Consider the following 22,707-nt stretch of genomic DNA (forward strand, 5'->3'; position numbering starts at 1 on the left):
ACCTCATGAAGTTCAACAAGGCCAAGTGCAAGGTCCTGCAGATGGGTTGGGGCAATCCCAAGCACAAATACAGGCTGGGCAGAGAACAGATTGAGGGCAGCCCTGAGGATAAGGACTTGAGTGTGCTGGTTGATGAGAAGCTCAGTGTCACCTGGCAGTGTACACTTGCAGCCCGGAAAGTCAACCATTCATTCAGCTCTGGGACCCCAATGTAAGGACACGGACCTGTTGGAGTGAGTCCAGAGGAGGGCCACAAAGATGATCAAAGGGCTGGAACAACTCTCCTATGAAGACAGGCTGAGAGAGTTGGGGTTGTTTAGCCTGGAGAAAGGAGACCTTATAACAGCCTTTCAGTACCTGAAAGGGGTCTGCAAGAGAGCCAGAGAGGGGCTTTTTGCAAGGGCATGTAGTGATAGGAGAAGAGGTAATGGCTTTAAACTGAAAGAGGGTAGATTTAGATTAGATACAAGGAAGATATTCTTCACTATGAGGTGGTGAGGCAGTGGAACAGGTTGCCCAGAGAAGTTGTGGATACCCCATCCCTGACAGTGTTCAAGGCCAGGTTGGATGGGGCTTTGAGCAACCTGGTCTAAGTGGAAGATGTTGGAGTGGGCGTTGGAACTAGGCGATCTTTAAAGTCCCTTCCAACCCAAACCATTCTATGATTCTATGATTCCTGTATAATCAATTACCCTGGAAATAGAAAGATAAAGAAAACATGATGCAAAGATTTTTAAGAACCCTAATGCTTGTGAATTTTTCAACGTTGCCTAACATACTTTCTCTAAATTATTGCTAAGTAATTTTCATATTATACAACATAAAAACATAAAGAAGCTCAAGCTGGCCCTGGAAATAAGCTTTTTGCAGAATCCAGAGTCATATATTATCCAACTCTGTATACTGTCTTTAGAGATAGATAGTAGTGGGGGGAAAGTGAGAGGCAGTAATGCTCTGCATTCTTTTTTTTTTTATTCTTAAGCTGTGTGGATTCTTTTCTCTGTCATGCTTTCACAATACTGTGACTCTGTTCACTTCCAGAGAGTTGTGCTAATGTTCAAATTACTCTACAAAGTAGAAAATCAGACCCCTCTAAAACAAAAATTACTTAAATGAAAAGAGCCACACCCATTTTACTTAAGAATGGCAGTCTAACAATGTTAGAAAGTGGTAAGCACTTCTTGCCAGTCAGAAATCATGAAATATGTTTAGAAATTAGCTTTTAGTTAAACTGGGCCTTTAGGGGCATACTGTAGCTAATGTTCATCTTGCTGCAAACTGTAACTGAGAGACTAATTTATTATTAATAATGTATCCAGTGAGGATCACCATTTTCCCCTTTTTTTTGTTTACATGCTGTCATTATCAGCACACAAATACAATTTACTCTGATTCTTTGTCACTCAAAAGTGTCTGGACATATTTTACTTTGACATTTCTTTGGAGCTGTACAGATCTTTTCATTGAGACTCATTTTCTGCATGTGTTCTAATGCAAACAGTATTTCAAATGGACTCTAGTTGTTTGCAAACATGTAAGTCACACAGTTCCTGTCTAGTCGATTGTGCACAAGCTTATGGCACAACCACTTCAGCATATGCATACAAATGTGCTTTTCTCCTTTCATGTATGTGTGCATAAGTGTAAACATTTCTGTATAAATATACATTGCAAAGGTACTACTGTAAGGGAGGGGACTTCTCAGGGATTAGGCTACACCTAGGATAACACCAGACAGCAGGCATCCCCATAGCTATCCACCTACAGTATGGAGTCAGGGAAATTAGGTCAGACTTCAAACCCTATCTGGATATGATACTTTCAGGATGATGCAGACACATTTGGCTATGGCTGAGCCACAGGAAAAGGGACTGCTGCTTGTTTTGAAAATCAAAACATAGGACATACTGAGTTTCGTGGATGAGCAATTTAATCTATTTCCATATCTCTAACCAACTCATTTGACATTCATACCTGGAGACCCTGCAGTCAAATCTTCATTCTGCCCTCAGGAGCACTGACATCGCAGTCCTCATACAGAACTGCACAGTCCTCCCAACCAGCCCATCTCAGCAGGTCATCGCACTTCTTGGCTGCCACGATAACATCGATGGCTGACCCCTGTGCAAAGATACAGCACTGATTGCGTCCCTCTGCCCATTCTGATGTTTAGCAACACATTGTAAACAGATGGCATATGCTATGTGGCATAACTACAGCTTCATTTCTTCCAGGTTTTTATATTTCTATTAGCTATTCCATGACTCATTTTGCAAAAGGCAAATATCAAATAACTATAATGATAATTCTTCTGGCCTTTTCTACAGTCTCTAGTTTTCACTGTATGGTTTAGCTAATGCACGTTATAACATACAAATAAGATGATAAAACACATTTGTTACATACTTAGTAAACTACTGTGTAAAAGCAGTTATGTACAATTAAAAATAAGTTTGCTTAAGTAAATTTAAAAAACCAAGATAATTTCAATTTTTTTAGGGAACAGAGAATTTTAGAAACAACAACTTTCACCTTTGTTTTTTGTGGTGATTATTATTTGATCTCATGGAGAAATTATTGAAATTCTACTGCTGTGTTTTATTACCACACCAAAGCAACCTACACTCCTTATTTAAAAAAAAAAAAAAAAAAAAAAAAAAAAGACCACAAAAATTCAGCTACCTCAAATAGATGACAGTTGCAAGGAGCTCCCAACAGCAAATGCCAAGTCAAAAGAAGGCATCCACACTGTAAAGAAACTAGAAAAACATCTCTGTAGGAGGTCAGAGGCAACACCTCTGATTCTTACCAGCTGCCTTGTGGTGAGAGCCTGCTCCAACACAAATGACAAGGGCATGCGCTTCTATGGCCATAGCAGCATCCTCAGCTAGTGCACATAGTTCTGGCAAACTCTAACCACAACATAAAACTTCTTTGAGCTTCCTTACTACACTCGTCAATGTGCGTAGGAAGCCAAGAACATTTTAGCCTAAAAATAAACTCTTCCCAGCATAGTACATTCAAACCTGCATCTCTTGCAATTGCAGAGACATTCTACTCAGGTGCCCCATTTTGATACAGCATTTCTACCCCTAAACCAAAAGACTCTGCCCCAATTTGTTCAACTGATGCTGAAAACCTGATCACACAAAAGGCATAATGATATCTGAGATTTCCTGTTACATTTAATCATTGTACTGACTGGCATGCTGGTTAACCTTATTTTGAAATCATTCAGACTACCTGTCTTCATGAACAAATTCACAGCAACAAGACAAAAAAAAAGTTGGGATATCTACTTTTTGCATTCACTAAGAAAAGGTATTCTTGATTAATTTAATAATCCATTATAAATTCTCCCTTCTTTCTATATCTGAATGAATTCTTAGAAATCTTTACTTAGAGGATCATCTTTGAAAAGCCTTCAGTAACCATTTTTATACTGTAAGCAGTAAAAAATCCCAGCATGCTTAAACACAATTAAACAGTACTGTCAATAGCTTTAAATAAAACATGATTATTTACTGCTGTTTTGAAAGCTGTTCATTTTCTCAAAAGAATACCCCATGTGTTTATAGAAAGAAACATATATTAGAATGTTTTATGCTAAAAAGTATGTGGATTGCACTAACCAATAATCATAACTGATTTGGCAATTAGCAACTAAATTGCTAATTGTATGACACCACATTTGCATAGAACTTTTAGCTGCACTACTACAAAGGCTGATTGGCCCAGTTTCCCGACTCAGATTTGATCCTTTCCTTCACACTCACAGCAGGCATTAGCTTAACCATATAAAGGCTATCAGGATAGGGTCTGTAAGGTATGAACAGTGCCTTTACCCAAAGCTTTGTTTGATTTATGAATTCCTATACTAAATAGCTGTACCAACATAATGATACCTAAGCAGGAAAATTATTCCCATTCCATACATGAAAACAAGGTGCATCTATGTTATCTATGTCTACGCAAATTTGCATTTCAGTTGGGGTTTTGGAATCAGCAACACATATCTTTTCATTCATTAAACTCACCGAGGGACAGCTGACACAGTGAGTGAATGTACGAGTTCTGCTTTTGTGGCTATATTAAAACTTATAACTATTCCTGATGATCATTTAGAAGTCAAAACAATCATACACACACTCACACACAGAGTTATGAAAGAACAAGCTCTTAGGAAGGTCAGTTTGTAACGTTGCTTATGAACTCAGCAAATGTTTTCACACACTGAGACAATAATGGATACAGGCAGTGTGATGCAATTTATGAGCAATTTTGCTGTGTGTTAGTAAGAAACAGAAAGGCCATGGCTATTTGCTTCATTAATATTTACTTCACCTGTGAAGGAAGACCAGAGTAACCTTCAGTTCAGGACCTGAGTCGTTTTTACATTATCAAAGCACTGTATAGAGTGCTTTGGTCGTCTGCAAATATTGGGTCAACACCCACATTCAGACACTTCTGTTGATACCATTTTTCCAGCAGAGCAGAGATCAAGTGCTAGACATAAGTTCTGAAAAATATGGCAGGCATCTCCATAGCCATTTGTGGAGGCTGAGGGCTATTATGTAGACATTCACTCACTGTTCTGTAGTAATTCAGGTATTTACAGACAGAGGAGAAGACCTGCCTTTTGCCTAAGAGCAGGATTGACATAATTTGTATTTGCAAAGCTAAGATAGTTATCTTTCACCATAACCTTTGGAGACAAGGCTGACTTGTAGCAATAGTTTCATCAGTCCAAACTAGTTTAAATACTTAGACATCTTTTGGGAACACAAAGTTAAGGTGATATAACTGTTTAATGCAGGGAGCAATTAATGGTTTATCATAAACAGCATAAAACTGGGATTAAAAGCTTTCCACATTTTTTTTTCTAGAGAAATCTAGCAGAGATATTACTAGTCCTACTGTAAACTCCATCCAAGGAAAAAACTCCAAAAAATACAAGCGTATGGATATACATGTCGCATACATAAGCTATTCTTGCAAGGTTTTTGTTGATAGCAACATTTCAGTTGCCAAGATCACCCACTTTCTTTTTTTTTTTTTTTTTTTTAAACCCATCACTATACCCCATAAGCTTCCCTTTCTCACAGCTGCAGCTGATTCTGATTTCTCTCCTCACCTATGGGACACCTCCAGCTCTGCTTCATCTGATATATTTCTCCTTAAAATGGTGTCAGATCAGGCACTGTCACTTATGCTGCCCCTGTAACAGCAGCTTTCACAGGCTGTTACTAGGATGATCTCAAAAGCACTTCTCAGCCTGATGGCACACTCCCAACAACCAGGAACATTTCTGCAAAGTGATGTCCCAGGTTAACAGTTCCTTCTCCCAGTGCCAAAATGAAACTCTGTTCTGCTGTAATGTCTGTAAAAATCCATTGTTACTTATGGAGGTAGCTGGGGCAGGTTCATTTTTATTTAGCTGTATGAAAAATTCTTCTCATTGATTTGTTTTGGTGCATATAGTTTTTTATATTATTTTGTTGGCTTCATGTTCTACTCATCCTCTGCGACTATAAATTTCATTCACTTGCTACAGCTTACTTAAAATTAGATCTAAGTTCCTTGGAGTAGCAATTTTGTCTAGCTATATGGTCATTCAATGGGGACTTAAGCCTGTAGACATTACTACAATAGAAGCAAGGAAAAGGCAGCATGACACCAAAGCTCTGTTTTGTTTTCTCATGAGAATGATTGTTAAACTGATCACGAAATTCTGAATGATTTTTCTGTCTTTCTGGCAATGCTGTGAGTCATTTGTTTGTTCTCTTTTTGTCCTTTTCTTTGACGACCTACCTTGGCCACCATGTATCCAAGAGCAGTAATTCACCCCTGTGGTGAATCACCATTCAGGATTTAGATGTTTCCAATGAGTCATACTTAACCTAATAGGAAGTAGAATGCTCAGACTACATAAATTGTGCACTTTAACCATGACTGAAGAACAAAATTGCATATTTCAGTGGCAGAAGTAAAATAAAATGTTGAACGGTAGTCCCTACTTTAAGATCTGCATAAGCAAAACAATTTTATTTTTTTTATTCCGTTAAAAAACATTGGTCAAAGTATATATGAGAGCTCCCTTACAAAATTTTTTCCATCTGTACAATCATCGGCTTTACTATCTAAAGAGCAAACAACATCTAACATCTAACAAATAACATTCCAACATCATGTTCACCATCTGCAAAGCCTGATGATATCAAAAACTCCTACCCACAAAACAACAGAATTCATATCCAGAGATTCAGAATGAGTTAAGGGCCTGTATTTCAGGTATTAGGCACACTCAGATCCCCTGTTCAGGAAAATTTATTGTATTACATTTCCTTTCATCTGCTCTTCTTTGCACTGCATTATCCAATGCTAAGTGTCTGCCTTCTATTATAGAAATTCCCTGTGAGGAAAAGTTATTTGTAATCAGCATTGACTCCCATGTGCCTGCACAGACCACCTGTAGTTAATGAGAAAGCAGAGTTGTCTTTTTTGTTTTAATTTCCATTCTTATTTAAGAAAGGAATGGCTCTTCAGAAAAGTAAATGTCAAAGGGACTGAAATGGGCAAATGGAACAAAATGGCAACAAGGTTTGAAGGCAGTATGTTGTCAAAGTTATTTATGGTTCCAAAGGGTGTGCTGGGGGAGTTATTAAACTGAAGCTATAACCCCAAACAACAAATTCAGACTCTAGTCTTGATTTGTCAGCAGGAGGACTCTGGCTGCTCTAAATACCTCCTGAAATTTGCCATAACTGGCTCCCTGACAAACCTTACTTCTCCAGCATTGAGCACAGCACCAGTGAGATGCTACCTACATTCTCATTCATTACTGTTGAGACAGGGAAAACTACTGAAAATTGCTCAGTTTTGTGGATGACAGAATGCAGTAAGACAAACAACAACAGTGTATTTTACCTGTATGATCTGTGAGGGGCAAGTAAGTCTTAGTTTCGCTGGTTGTAATAAAACCTCAAACTGTATTAACGAATGTTATGTGAGATATTGCTGATAACAATGACGTGCAGTGAGCTTAAAATACAGATTTCTTCCTTTAAATCTCTGCAGAGATGTGAAGAGAGGCTATTGGGGTTTGTGCACAAGTTACAGGATACCTGGATTAACAAAGTGCAAATTAGTAAGGCTTTGACTTATTTGAATGTTTTCAGATCAATATATTGATTATCTTACCTTTGCTACATAAGATGTGGTTAACAGTAGAAATTATACATTCTCTCAGTACAGTGTCTGAAGACACTGACACTGACACTAAAATGTTAAAGTGTCTAAATGCCTGGTACTTCACCTATGTGTTCAGCCTCTTTGTTTCAGCTGAAGGAAACTTAATGCATTTATGCTGATGTAAAACTTACGACTATAAAATGTAACAATGGCTAGAGCTTGCAGGTATGCCTGATACAGAATACTGCTGGTGCACAAACCCTACAGATACACTATTTTGTTTGCTTAGACTTTAAAATGTACCTGGGCAGAAAAGCAAGACAGTATGCTACTCAAAGCTGATGTGTACCAGTATGTCTGCTCAATGGGCACAATAAATAGAAATAGTAAGTCCTTAATATTTAAATTCAAGTCTATAAACAATTTTAAGCATCCAGCAGAACACCACACGTCAGAATATGCGTACTTTATTGTCACTGCACAAGGTAATGTTTTACAATACCACAATATTTCAACCTCAAACAGAACACAATCTTCTCAAGGTTGCTCAAGCCCATGTTCCACAATGATAAGTCAAGTATTGAGTTATGTACCGTGCCTTCCACCTTAAACAGGAAGAAAGGAAACCTGGAAAATTAAGTTACCTTGGACACTGATGTAACAACAACAATTTGAAAATGGTCCTGCAGCAATAATCATGTTTCTGACTGGAATCCTGCAGAAAGGAAAACAAATATTTTCTGCTAAAGAACAGTGAACTTTGTCTTCATCCACAGACAGTATAGTAATACTACATAGTTATCCATTTAACAGTGATTTTTAGGCTAAGCATTGTAAATAAAGTGCAAATACATGTATTTACAGATCAAAAGGATGCATGCATGTGTCTGCATGTACAGAATTGTCTCTTATGAAAACCTTACATAGCCTATTGCTTTAACAAGCTTAACTTCCTTCATAGCTGAATTGTTGTAAAGCACTAGTCTCTCCCTATGAATGAAATGAAAGATTGATGCTAAACAAGTTGCCAGTGGCCACACTTGGACTGTGAACTACATATGGGTCTTCCAAGTCATGTGCTAGTGCTCATAGTTCTTAGACAACCATTCTCAGTCTGCAAAGTATGAAACACCAGCCCTAGTGATCATCAAAGTAATTTTAAAAGATAAATGGCACAAAAGTGAGATGTGTGACTGTACTGCCAGTGCTCACTACACCATGATATAATCACACAGAAGTCATAAACTAAATAATTTGAAAAGTATCTCCAATTACCAGCTCTGCCCAACCTCTGCAAAAAAAGTAGAGGTTTGTTAGTTCTCATGAAATGTTCTAATGTTCCCCAGTATGTTCTTACTTGGTCTCAGTATTTTAGCTTAATTTCCTGTTTGTAAATATAGCAAGAGTTATGGTGGAGTTAAAAAGTCAATTCCACTATCATGTGATATAAAATGTGACATATCACTAAGCACATGATATTCATTCACTACTCTCTTTCCACTTATCCTCCTGTCTTTTATTTTTACATGCTTCTGGACAGCAAACCTATAGTGAATTACTTTTCGTCTCTGAAAGAAGAGGGCAATCTGGAATTCAGAGGTGAAAGTCTTCCCAAAATCTCTCTTTCATTTTTAGTATACTTTTAGGACCAAACATAGGAGACAGGGAAAAGCAAATTCAACCAAATATTCCCTATAAAAGAGTGTTCTGCCCTTGTTAGACCCATCAAGAAAATGAAATGTCAAAAAAACCACCCCTGTACAAAACATATAAGTAGAGATAATAAATAGAAACTGAACAGAAGATGTTACACAGCATTTCAAGCATACTCAAAACTTTTTGCATCTCTAGAGCATACTGAATTTAAAATGTTCTTCAGTCAAAAGATAAAAGATATCCCAATTTTAATATGTTATCTATCTTACCATTTCAAATTATTACAGTCGTTATTTATTTTATTTCTGTATAATACAGGAAGCTTTATGGTCATATGACAAAAATTACAAGCAATGAGATTTGGAGAGACGGGGGAAGAACAAAACTTACATGTGTAACAGTCTGCTGTATAAGAAAACTGTTGGTTTGGTTTGGTTTGGCTTGGTTTTAAATTAGCACTCTCCTGTGGGCAAAGGGGAAATAAAAGGGCAAGGAAAAGCAAATGGAAAAGCTAAAGCTAGGCCAAAGCTACAAGTAAAGGAAAGAAAAGAAGGACTAATAAAACTTCGGCTTTTGTAATCAGTTTACTTTATGATCTATGTATCTAAAATAGCACGCTAAAATAGCAAATGCCTATCTTTTTAAAAGGCTTGCTGAACCTTAAAAATATATCTGGAATTATAAGTGTTTGCTTCCCCTAAAACTAACATAATAGAAAGATCATTTTTCTTTTAGAAAAATAACTATTTCATCTTTGCTAGCAGCTGCAGAATGGTGCTACACACCCAGGGGACTGCCTCTCAGCATCCCAAGGTGGGGCAGCCGTGGGAGCAGAACCACACTGCTCGGAGAGAAAACCTGAGGCTGCTTTGCAAATTTGGAGGGGTACAGTGGGTGGGACATGGTTTCTGTTCTGCTGCCCTTGCAGGGTCTGTGCAAGCATGCTCACACCAGACACGTCCTCCCCTGTCCCATGGCCGGCTCGTGACATCACCACAGGTGCACAGTGTGGGACAGGCACCCACCGGTCACCTTGTCTGAGTCCGGGCTGGCAGATGGCTTCCATGCACCACCTTCACCTCGGCCTCTGCCTCCTGCAAAGGGCTGAACATCCCTAGAAACATTCCCCCTGGGGGAGCCTTGTTATTATTTGCACTGTTTCTTGCTTTCTAACCAAGAGGATCCACACAAACCACCAATAGTCACCTAGCCCAAGGCCAATCTCTTTGACTTTCTCCATATCTAAAGCCAATTAGCAGTTGTTACCTGAGTTACTTCCTCCTTCTGGCCTCCTGCCCCAAATGTGTTACAAAGATGCAAAGTTATTAAAAATTCATTGGTGCCTCTCTGTTTCATTCTCTGGTAAACCTTTAAATCTTTAAACCAGGGCAGATAGGGTTCAGGTCTAGGTTAGCAGTGCTTTCAGGTAGGTCTCGAGCACGCCAGTTGTCCGTGCTGCTTTGTTTCTCCAGCATGTGTGAGGACCACTTTATCATTGAGAGCTGGGCAAATACATTTTAAGCCTCATCCTGTCTGAGACATGCTTCCAGGCATGCTCTTTCAGCCCATGATACTTAGAAAGGTCTCAAATTACAGTCTTGGTCTTCTCCAGCTTGGCCAAATGCTGTAGCTGAAAGTCAGCTTTCTTTTCTGTCATATAAGCCTGCTTGTTGAGCTGCAATAGACTCCCTGACTAGTTTAATTTTATTTCCTACATCCCAAGCAAATATTCCAACTATTTGGCTGCTTTGAAAGCAGGCTTATGCCCTAACTTGAGGGAAGAAATCACAGACATGAATCCCTTTGCTGCTTACTGGGGGCATGCCACCACTTGCATTGATGACAGGTACCTTCAAGCTGGTATTCCAGGGTGAGCACTACACAGTGACAACCATGGCTTCCAGCAGTGAATGAGCTCAGATCCCAGCACATGTTATCTTCTACTGGGCTGTATAAATATGCCCTAACACTGAAAGGGGCATGGTCTAAGCGATACGTGATGCCTGTTGGTGGGTGTTTGGTTTATGCGCTGAGGTCCCCCAAGTGTGCTATTAATAAAAAACAAAGAATATCTTTAAAAAAGAAACTACAGTTTAGCTTTCATTTCAGGTAATTTAATGTTTACTACTACAAGAAAAACCTTCAGCCTGTGATTTTCACTACTTGGAAAGGTACCTCAGATTAGGTACTGGCATACTGCTGCTGCTACCCATAAATTCCTTCATGTTCTTAGTACCTTATGTTCCCATAAACACATAGTTCACAGTAACCTGTGCTTTCATATGTTCTGAGATTTCAAGTGCCTGTAAGGAAACAATTGTTCAAGCAGCTGTAGAGCTTTCCACCCAAATCTTAGCCCCCATTCGGGCTGGCCAATATATGTTTGCTCGTCTCTGCATGTATAACTTCTGACTAGCTGAATCTCAACACACAGCTTAAAATACTGTTAGCTGAAGCACTGAATTCTAATTGCAGCACTTAAAATAATCACAGCAAATTTGAATCCTATAATTTTACCACTGTCTAGCTAAATCTTCTAAATTGAGAAGTATCTGTTTGCAAATGCTGATTAAATTCATTTGGCTGATGTGGTCACTAATGTTTGTGAACGCCACTAATGTTAATGAGCCAAGTAAATACAAAGGTGGTTGTGTGTATACTGTGTTTCCCGTTTGAAGATTATTACTATGTAATACTGAAAATCTTGTACATATAGCTTCATATTTTTACTTTCCCTAGATAACATGGATTGTAATGTTCATAAATAGTATTACAGAAGAGTACTAGAATCTCTAGCTTGTTATAAAAGATATGCAAATCCTTTTATTTGCTTGCCCATTAATGGGTCCAAGTCCTTCACTTCAGTCCAGGGTTGAGACAGGGAAAATGTTGAGCTACCATACCCACTTAGTCTGTGTTTTTCCCCAAACCTGTCTTCCCAAGTTTCAACTAAAGCAAGCCATGGATTTGTTAAGATGCTTACACATACCTGGTATGACCTTGTGTCATGGTTTAACCCCAGCCAGCAACTGAGTACATACAGCTGCACGACCCCGCTAACTTTTTTCCTTATAAGGCATTTGGCATCTGTCAGAAACTATTGAATACTGGTAGTTTGACATAAACTTAATGACAAAAAGTTTTCTTATTGCATGGGCATAGTCTTCTGGAAAGATTTCTTTGGGATGTGAATACCTTGAGTCACCAGGTGACTGAAAGTATTTATGCAACAAATGTTCTCAGCTGTCACATGTCTATATATTATTGTGTTGGGTTTTGTTTTTATAGTAGCTGGTATGGGGCTATGTTTTCGATTTGTGCTGGAAACAGTGTTGATAATAGAGAGATGTTTTCATTATTGCTGAGCAGCGCTTACACAGAGCCAAGGCTTTTTCTGCCTCTCATCTCACTCCACCAGCGAGTGGGCTGGGGGAGCCACAAGAAACTGGGAGGGGGCACAGCCAGGACAGCTGACCCCAACTGACCCAAGGGATCTTCCAGACCATATGATGTCATGCTCAGCATAGAAACCTGGGGAAAGAAGAAGGAAGTGGGGGATGTTTGGAGTGATGACGTTTGTCTTCCCAAGTCACCGTTACGTGTGATGGAGCCCTGCTGTCCTGGAGATGGCTGAACACCTGCCTGCTGGTGGGAAGCAGGGAATGAATTCCTTGCTTTGCTTTGCTTGAGTGTGCAGCTTTTGCTTTACCTGTTAAACTGTTTTTATCCCAACCTACGAGTTTTCCCACTTTTACTCTTTCAATTCTCTCTCCTGTCCGGAGCAAGCGAGCAGCTGTGTGATGCTAAGTTGCCAGCTGGGGTTAAACCACGACAACTATAAACTGAGCAAATAATGTGCTGCAGGCAGCCCATTCCTGGTTCTCCGACAGCAGCTCCTTTTCACCGTGAGCCATGCTGGAGCATCTAATGAGCAGCATTTTGTATGCAGACTAGGAAATGGACATCATGTGACTGCCAGGTTTGCTGTGAGCTGAATGGATTTTACTTATGTGCCAGATTACTCAGAATGTGCACTCAACAGCAGTAACATAAATGCTCTTAATCTGCCTGAAAACATCCTTTCTTTTTATCATGGATTTTGAAACATGCAATAGCCCAACAAAAATGTCTTTCCACCTCTCAGTTTTTTAAATTTAAAAAAAAAAAAAGTAAAATGCAAACATTCAGTAGCTTAAAAAGCCCTTAAAAGAATTCAGGACTCACCATAATAACATTGTTTATACAAAAGGAGTTCATAAAATACGTTTTGACTGTAACAAGAGTGTCATGAGTAAATGAGTGTATCCAGACTCTGAAATCGTGTTAACTGCACTCCTATTATATAATTTCAGTTGTTAAAATCAAGTAGTTATGAAACCAATAAACATGCTCAAATAGTACTTATAACAATAGATTACATCAAAATGAATAGAACAAGATCTGCACATGTAGTAGGCAAACATGATGTGCACAAAACTAAGTTTTCATCTGCCTTTTGAGTAAGTTATATTTCAAATGCAGACTTTTAATGGATATCATTTATACTTAATTTATATCATTATACCAGCTGATACGTCTTCTTCCTTCAATTACTATGGAAAAAGCTTCACAGAAGACCTGATGTTGTTTAAATATTATATTAGGAACTAAATCTTCCTTCCAAAAATCTGTATTACGAAATACCTCTCAGCGAGCTACACAGTACACGTATGACATACTGTCCTACAGCATTCGCTTTGTAGTTACCTCAGATTTCCGTTGTCATACAGGCCTATATATTAGGCTACCCTTTACTCCTAGATGCCAACAGCTGAACCGTCTATTCTGTATTTCGAATACCAGGACCTGCTGTTATCTTTTTGTGGTGTTCAATTATTAAGGCAGGGAACTGCTCTTTCCCCGGAGTTCCCAGCTACCTGTAATCCCTTTAGCCTTTGGAGGACTTCTGGCAAGCTCCTTGCTGTGGACCACTGCCCCTTTCTACCCACGCGGTCTGTTCTACGAGAGCAGCAAGCACCCACACAATGCAGCACAGGGAGGTGGGAATACTCATGCTCCAGCTACCCAGTAGACCCATTTCTCCATCTGCCGGCTTCAGGGAATCTAGTAGCTATGAATAGCTTCATAATGAGAGTTGCAATATCCTCTTTTTTGAATTTAGAGAATAAGGTCAAGCATATTTCAAGAGACAGCAGTACAGGAAGTTCTCACCTACAGGGAGAATTTGCTGAGGAAAAACTTCTGATGGTGAGAAAGCCAGTCCTCATCTTCTAACTGCAAAATGTAAGGTGAATTCCTAAGGAAGTAGATGAAATTAAATAAATTAGAGTTCAAGGACCTGTCCTGAAATTTGGCTCGTTCTGAGCATGACAGATCTTTTGAGGTCCCATTGGGATCTTCAAGTTGCTAGTTAGAAATGTATTTTGGTTTGAAAACACAATAAAAATTTCTAATATAAGTCCTTTTCTAAGTTTTTTCCTTCGCTAGAAGAGGTGAGGTGTTGCCTGATAAAGTTAATTATTTCCATTCCCCCTTAAGAACTGAGACATTAGTGCATGAAAACAATACTGAAGATTAAATAAATCTGAATTTTAATAGGGCAATTTTCTTCTATTAAAAAAAAAATAGAATTCTTACAGCACTAGCATGACAAAATCTGACTGGTATCTGTACTTGTAGTATATAATGCACAAGAATATGCATTTTATTAATTTCTCATCCCAACCATTATATATGCAAATCTTTTATTACAAGTATATATTACAAGGAGGCCTACAATGCCTCCTTCTACTTCCTTTTTACTATGTGTCACTCTGCATCATTGAGCTTAGCAAGTATTCAGTCTGCCCTTTTCTTCTTGGGATCCTCACAGCAGATTTATCACTATCCAGCTCCATTTTCCAGATTATCTTACTCTTCCTCTGGTGATGACATAAAGCCCAAGGTTCAGTTACAGAGTTTTCTCCATACAGCAGGCTCTCGTCTAACATTTTCTCCTCTAACACAAGATAACAAACTCCTTGGTGACCCACAATCAACACAATCTGCCTGCAGCATTTTGCTTCATCTCCTGCTAGTTTCCAGCTTTCTGGCTGCCACATCTATCTTCTTCAGGCTGGATATGGCAGAGTCTGCCCTGCTGCCAGACGCAGCACATTGCTTGCCCAGTTCCCCAGGCCACTCTGGTCCTGCCTAGTAATTGTGCTTGCAACAGACATAAGCAAGAAAAAAAAATTGCAAACTAAAAAGTGAACATTATGAAATACAAGAAAAGACTGCTACTTAAACCTTGGTTTGAAATAGAGCTTTGGTCAACGACATTGGTTTCCAAAAGTGAACATTAAGCTGATGAAATATACCATCAATAAACAACAACAGAGTTGGGTTCTGGAAATTACTGTGGATTTCCCCTCTGAACAAAGTCAGATCCCAAGCTCAACAGCTAAAAAGCATATATTCAGAGACCTCCGATAGGTGGCAACTATACAATTAGCCTTATAATCATAAACTTCTATAACAAAGAAATATGAAAGACTATGGAAAAAAAAACAAAACACAAAAGTAGGAACCAATATGCAAAATTGCAGTATAAATAAAGCTGTTTGAATGAGGTTTCATCAAAAGCAGCATTAGGACTATGGCTAATTAGCCTTTTCTTTAAGTAGCTTAGGGTATAAAGCTTCTCACAAATGAAATATATGAGGCACTTCAAATAAAAACAAAAAATAAGCAGTCTATGAAGATTAAAAACAATGCATTGTTACAGTCGGCAATTTGGTAACTCTAGTGAGCATGTACATAAATATAAATGTGTTCTAATTAAGGGAGCAAGGCTACACTGAAATAATGAGCATGTTTTACTAGCTCATTCAGAGGAAGATCGTCACTCAGCCAGGAGTCCCCTCCACGGCTGCCTAAGCCTTTCATTCCTGAGCAGTGAAATTCCAGCAGCAGCTGCATTCGCTGGAACAACCAAGAAAGTGATGGAGCAGTTTTAGCTTTGTATTCCCCACCTAGGAGCCAAATTAAAGGGAAAGAATAGTAAAATATTTACTGCATGCATTTACTGGATTAAGCTGTCTGGAAATTCCCCTACAGAACAGTTTTCCATCAGAGAATGCTGCTTCTACAGAATTGAAACATTTTTCAGGAAATCATGGGCTTCACCCAAAGGTGCAGTGAATAATCACTGGAATATTTACCTTTCACGATAGCATAGTCACTTCAGAATGAAATAATGTCAGAACATAACGTTGCTGCCTTTATCAGAGGTAAATGTTTGACCTGAAAGAAACAGAACATTTTGGTAAGGTCAAAAATTGGTTTTGGTTCACTTTATTTCATATTGGAAGTCAGACACTTTCCTTTCCTCCTGAAGTAATTGCTGACTGTGTTTCTTTCTAGACAGCAAAAATCACTCATCAAGTTTGCAATATGGAATAGTAATAAAAATGGGCAATGGAATGCAATGAAATTTTTCTACACAAAGGTCCATTTGTCACAGAGCAGAGGTGTAATAGGTATTTTCTAGAAGTTCTTGTGCAATTGTTCTTGTGAAATATGTCAACAAAGGTGTTGCCAGACATGAACTGAGTTATACTATCTTCAGGAAGGGCCAGAAGGAGGATCCAAGGAACTACAGACCTGTCAGCCTGATCTCGGTACCGGGGAAGATTATGGAACGGTTCATCTTGAGTGTGCTCACCAGGCACATGGAGGACAATCAAGGGATCAGGCCCAGCCAACGTGGGTTCATGAAAGGCAGGTCTTGCCTAACCAACCTGATTTCCTTCTGTGACCAGGTGACCCACCTGGTAGATGAGGGAAAGGCTGTGGATGTTGTCTACCTGGACTTCAGCAAAACCTTCGACACAGTCTCCCATAGCATTCTCCTGGAGAAGCTGGAGGTTCATGGCCTAGATGGGTCTAATCTTTGCTGGGTTAAAAACCTGTCTGGATGGCCAAGCCCAGAGAGTCGTGGCGAATGGAGCTAAATCCAGTTGGTGGCCAGTCACAAGCGGTGTCCCCCAGGGCTCAGTCCTAGGGCCAGTCTTGTTTAATATCTTTATCAATGACCTGGATGAGGGGATTGAGTGTGCCCTCAATAAATTTGCAGACGACACCAAACTGGGTGGCAGTGTTGACCTGCTCGAGGGGAGGAGGGCTCTGCAGAGCGACCTGGACAGACTGCATCAATGGGCTAAGGCCAACTGTATGAGGTTCAATAAGGCCAAGTGCCGGTCACAACAACCCCATGCAATGCTACAGGCTTGGGAAGAGTGGCTGGAAAGCTGCCTGGCGGAAAAAGACCTGGAGGTACTGGTTGACAGCTGACTGAATATGAGCCAGCAGTGTGCCCAGGTGGCCAAGAAGGCCAATGGCATCCTGGCTTGTATCAGAAATAGTGTGACCAGCAGGAGTAGGGAAGTGATCGTGCCCCTGCATTCGGTGCTGGTGAGGCTGCACCTTGAATCCTGTGTTCAGTTTTGGGCCCCTTGCTACAGGGAAGATGTTGTATTGCTGGAACATGTCCAAAGAAGGGCAAGGAAGATGGTGAGGGGTCTGGAGCACAAGGAGTGGCTGAGGGAACTGGGGTTGTTCATCCTGGAGAAAAGGCAGCTGAGGGGAGACCTGATCGCCCTCTACAACTGCCTGAAAGGAGGCTGTAGTGAGGTGGGGATTGTCCTCTTCTCCCTGGTAATGGACAATAGGATGAGGGGGAACGGTTTGAAGTTGCACCAGGGCAGGTTTAAGCTAGACATTAGGAAAAACTTCTTCACCGAAAGGGTTGTCAGGCTCTGGAATGGGCTGCCCAGGGAGGTAGTTGAGTCCTCATCCCTGGAGGTATTTAAAAGAAGGATAAGTGAGGTGCTTAGGGACATGGTTCAGTGGTGGGATGTCAGGGTTAGGTTAAAGTTTGGACTCGATGATCTCAAAGGTCTTTTCCAACCAAAGTGATTCTATGATTCTATGATCCCACTGAGAACAGGAAACCATTGGGAGGAGAGTAGGAAATTACATTACCTGAAGTTGTGCTAATGCTGTTATTAAGCCCTTACCACACCTACCTGGTTATATCAGGGCACTCAAGAAAACAGAGGGACGAGAAGCAGAATTTCCTCCAGACCAATGGAAAGTTTACTGAGATGGGAAATACATCAATAACAAGGCACAAATCATCTGTTCTGCACTTCTAAGGGAGAGAGTTGCTCAGGGGCAGTTATCTGCCCCTTCCAAAAGAGAGGATAATCTATACCAAAGAAGAATGTGCTGGAAACTCTGGGAAGAGCCTATACTTGACTTAATATTGTTTTATGCTGATTTTTTTCTCTACTAAAAATGTGTTTATCCATCTCCTTCTCCTTGATGAGTTCAAGAGAAAGCCACACAAAAGAGAACTGGAGACTAAAATGTCCTGCAAGGAACTATTAGAAGACAATGGTAAAAAACCAAATTTGAACTGGAAAGCTGCAGATGCTGTACAAGAAAGTAATGGTTGATTCATAAGCAAGACAACAGTGAAATCTTTAATTGTGAGGAATGAATAGAAAAGAATTCTCATTTTAATCCTCCCACTGCTTTTTTGTCTCTGAATTATTAAGATACAGATTGTAATAGAGGAGAAGGGAGAAGGAAGGCAGAGGATGGCGTTATACACACATTATAATAGGAAATATGTAAATAACACTCTGATGTGTCTTGAATCATTGTCATAAGACTTCATACAGTGATAAACGGGTGATTAGCTCAGAGGAAAAGAGGCTGTCAGAGACTATGGGAAGCAGAAAAATAGATGCAGGTGGAATATGGCGTTGGAAAGCAGAGACACTTAAAGTCAGTACAGAAAGTAATGTCAGGGGGGTCTTTCCTGATGAAGGGATAGGCTTACAAAATTACGTTGAAGGAGAGAAACCATTAGGAAAGTCCAGATAAATAAACTGCTTGTAGCTCATTTCCTTTCATATATAATTCATGTAAAAGGGCTTTGATGCTGGAACATGGTAACAAAGTAATACCTATAATATGTGAATGAGTATTAACAAAAAACCTTGAATATCAATTGACTGTGCTAACCTATGATGGTAATGTGCCTATGTGTAATACATATAACCATAACATTTATAAGACTTTAATTATATTTTCAATGAAATATACGGTATTTGAATCTGTCCAAAGATGTACTGTCTTGTCATGTGTGCTCTTTGTAGATATTGTAGTGCTGAGTCCTCTACAAATTGGTTGCAATTGGGAAAACATTGCTGAAAAGATAGTTCATGATTGAACCATGATTTTTCCCTGATGCTTTCTATAGCTTACAAAAACAGACAGGACCAGTTTACAGAAAGGTCCTGCAGGTAAAATTTGTTTGTTTCCAGTCCTGTTTACTGAGTTTTTTCAATCAAGCAGCAGAAGTTAACATCTGCAAAGCTTCAGTAAAGACAAAAAGTTAGCCATTAATAGTCTCTCAAGGTGTGTGCTCTTGCTCTGAAGTCTGAAGGGCCTTTCAGATTATTTGAGATCATGGTGTCTCTGGTGCTGAGTTTGAAAACAGCCCCAGCCTCCAGGATCTGACATGAATTTGGTTAAGACCCATTGTCAGCCCTAAAGAAGTTTTCAGAGTAAGGTGTTTTGCAGGTCCACGATCCCTACTGCTGGGGAGACTGAAAGTTGTGCGTCTGTGCAGAAGACAGCTTCTGATGTCATTTAGTGTCTCTCCAGAGGTTCAGGCAGCTTCTGAGAGAGAGGGTCAGAGCAGGGGACAATTCCAGGTCTGCAGCTGCTGCTTGAGTCCCTAGGGGCAGCCCAAAGCGAAGAGGTTACCCAGTCAGGAAGATGCAAGTGGCCACAGATTTGCTCTTCAGAAAGTCCAAAAATTAGCATGAGAGGCCCCTAAAACTGTACTTGTCCCATAGAGACAGCTGCATCTGTCCTACGCTTCTAAGGCTCCTTCAGCAGTCAGTGGAGATCTAGCCAAGCTGATCAACAGGGGCTGGGACGTACTCATCTTAAAAGTGGACAAGTAAAATAGATCAGCTAAATTCATCTTACTTCTTTCTATTAATTATGAAGTAAGCAATTATGCAATGACGTCTGGGTGTAAACATCTACACAGCACAATTTACTTTGAGTCAGGCTGATGCTTTGAGTTTGATAAAAGGCCAGTTTGTGTTACAAAAGTGCCTTCCTTTTTGTATCTACTGCACTGGAGATCACACAGCCAGATATCTCAGAGGCTGCATACTTTTTTCCCTGCCTGACCTGTCTGTGCTGCCCCAGAGCAGACAACTCTGTCAGCAACTCTGTACAGGGCATTTTGCACCACTGAGGCCCTTCTGTATGCTAGAAAGCAAGGGTGAGTATTTCACCGATCAACATTACCTGTGTTCTTTAGAGCTGTTGGTCATTGCCTTTAGATCCTTTTTTACTTTAAATAAATCATTGCTGAGCAGTTATGTTTGATGGTTATTTTCTGCTGATATTCACATGCATTTTATGTAGGTGTATCTCAATATCTCTTTGTTCTTGCTGTAGCACTTTTTTGTTAAATCTAGTAACTGGCATAGGTATGTATGTAAAAGCACAGGAAAATATCTGTAAAATCGTTATAATCCAATTTCTAAGATAAAATATTTGAAATGTACTATAAGAACAAAAATGAAAACAGAGAAAATACGAAAAAACCAAAATAAATTCATAAATGAAAAAGTTAGATCTAGCTATATTTCATTATGAGCAGACTAGGGTCACACTTTAGCTGTTCTTGCAAGCTAGTTAAAATTTGACTGCTCCATCTCTCTTTTATCTTTTCTGCTTCAATACTGATGCAAACTGCCTATGAAAACAACAAGGGAAGTTGCAAGTTTATAAGAAAATAGAAGACCCCTCCATGTTAGTGAATAAAAAAACCTTAGTCAACCACCTCACTTTGTTCAGGCCTGTTAGTGTAAATTCCATTTTTGGAATAGCCTCAGCTATGCTTTTATATTTAGTTCTGCATTCATGTTAACATGTTTTATAGTAAGTTATATATATATAAAAATATGGCACACACACATATATATACACACTGTACTTATATGTACAAGCATGCACATGGGTGCTTTCTCTTCAAGTGCTTAGTATGAATGTTAGTTTCATATTCAGATTTTCAGAAATTCATTCCAACAGAAGGGATCATGGCCAGTCAAGAAGTTCCTATCTTCATGTTTACTTCTCCCTCGCTCCTTTCAACATCTAAGTATGGAGGAGGAGGTAATTATGAAATGTCAGCCATGCTCAGAAATCCCAGCATACATGCAGGCTTTTTGCTATCAACTTCAAATATAATAAGAGTCATTTAGTTTTCAAAGGTCATAAGGATATATTTTCACCTGTCAACTTTTTGAAGCCTTCTGTGGTATTTGTTGTTGAGATGTTTGAATATTTTATTTTTAGTCAGTTATGGAATGAGAGTGACAGATATCTGTGACCTCTTTGTATACATTCTATATTAGCACCTTTACTGCACAACGTGATGAGGATTTCTGTTGGGTTTTATGTATCTCAGTCTTATAATCCACTTTAAGCTCTAAAAGCAACAAATTCATGTTTATTAATAAGTTTATATAAACCTGTATAAAAACATATTTTCTTTGCATATATATATATTAAAAAAAAAAAAAGGCTGTGTGCATGTTTACACACACAAACCAGAAAGTTAAGAAAGTGGCAGTGAAAACCTAGAAGATGGTGCCTTTATTGATAAACTGATTTTAACCCATGCATGTTTATGTCCCACTGGAAGACAGAAGGCTTGTATTAGAAAACACAGGATAATTCCTGCATCAAAAGTCATTTATTTAGTAATCATTGGAGAGGCTTCAAAGTTCTGTATAATTGTACTTCAGATGCACTATGCCAAATGAAACTTATTGCCTCCTTAAATTAATTGATGAAGGTTTTTTGCCTATGAATTAGAAGCACTTGGTATGATGATGGTTAGTGACCTTACTGTGCACAGGAATGAAAACTCCTCTGAGTTCCAGGCACCCATGAATTCCAGTACAACCACTGTAAACCTCAGCTTAGAAGTGGCAAATCTTCCTAGACGAAACAAATGAATTTCAAGACATTCCAAGCGTGTTTTTCTCTTCTTCACTTAGGAAAAACCTATGTGTATAACAGCTCAGAGAAAATAACATTTTTTTTAAAATTATGTGCTTGCTTCTACATGACTCAGGTTTCCTCTCAATTATCTCAACATGCCGCCTTTCTTAATTACTTATGATAACAAACCTCTCCTGAAGTAACACATAATGTTTATTTGAAGACAAAATTCCACAGCGTAAATTCTAATACCCTTTCATGTTAACAGTTGTTCTGTGTAAATTAAAGGAATATTACGTTATTGAATACTTTATTAATTTAGAAGACATATTATCAACTGAACATCTGTTTGTATTAAGTGAGTAGTTCATTGGTATCTGACAAGCTTAAGCATATACTTACATCAGATAGAAAACAGTAAACTTTCTAGTCTGCAGAAGAGGCAATTCTTTCTTAGGTGACAGGTTAAAAGACAGTATTTAAGAATAAATTATTTTTTTAATACATGCATATATGAGGAAAATAAAGAAGTTGGACTTCTGGAATGGAATTTGACCAGTAATCTCTCAGAAAATGGAACAAACTAGTTAAAGCAATGCATTTACTGAAGGCTGCAGGACCTCCAGTCCTCAGCAGCACCATCTGGGACAAATCCACAGTTAAAAGTTGCAGCACCTCCCCCCATTCCCACCAAGGATTTTCTGGTCATTGTTCAAGCTCTAGCTTGAAGATGCTTGGAAAACTTCCTACCACAGAGGCAAAGACACTGTAACT

At 39.1% G+C, this 22,707-nt stretch overlaps 1 long non-coding RNA gene across 1 annotated transcript; it reads left to right on the plus strand.

The window, feature by feature from the left end:
• Positions 1-414: 414 nt before the first annotated feature.
• Positions 415-12,674, plus strand: LOC118451866. Its single transcript, XR_004841445.1, has 3 exons — positions 415-550; positions 9,249-9,254; positions 12,663-12,674. It is a non-coding gene; the product is annotated as an uncharacterized LOC118451866 (long non-coding RNA).
• Positions 12,675-22,707: the final 10,033 nt, after the last annotated feature.

Source organism: Egretta garzetta, unplaced genomic scaffold (assembly GCF_000687185.1).
Source record: "Egretta garzetta isolate BGI_Z169 unplaced genomic scaffold, ASM68718v1 scaffold272, whole genome shotgun sequence".
Lineage (NCBI taxonomy): Eukaryota > Metazoa > Chordata > Aves > Pelecaniformes > Ardeidae > Egretta > Egretta garzetta.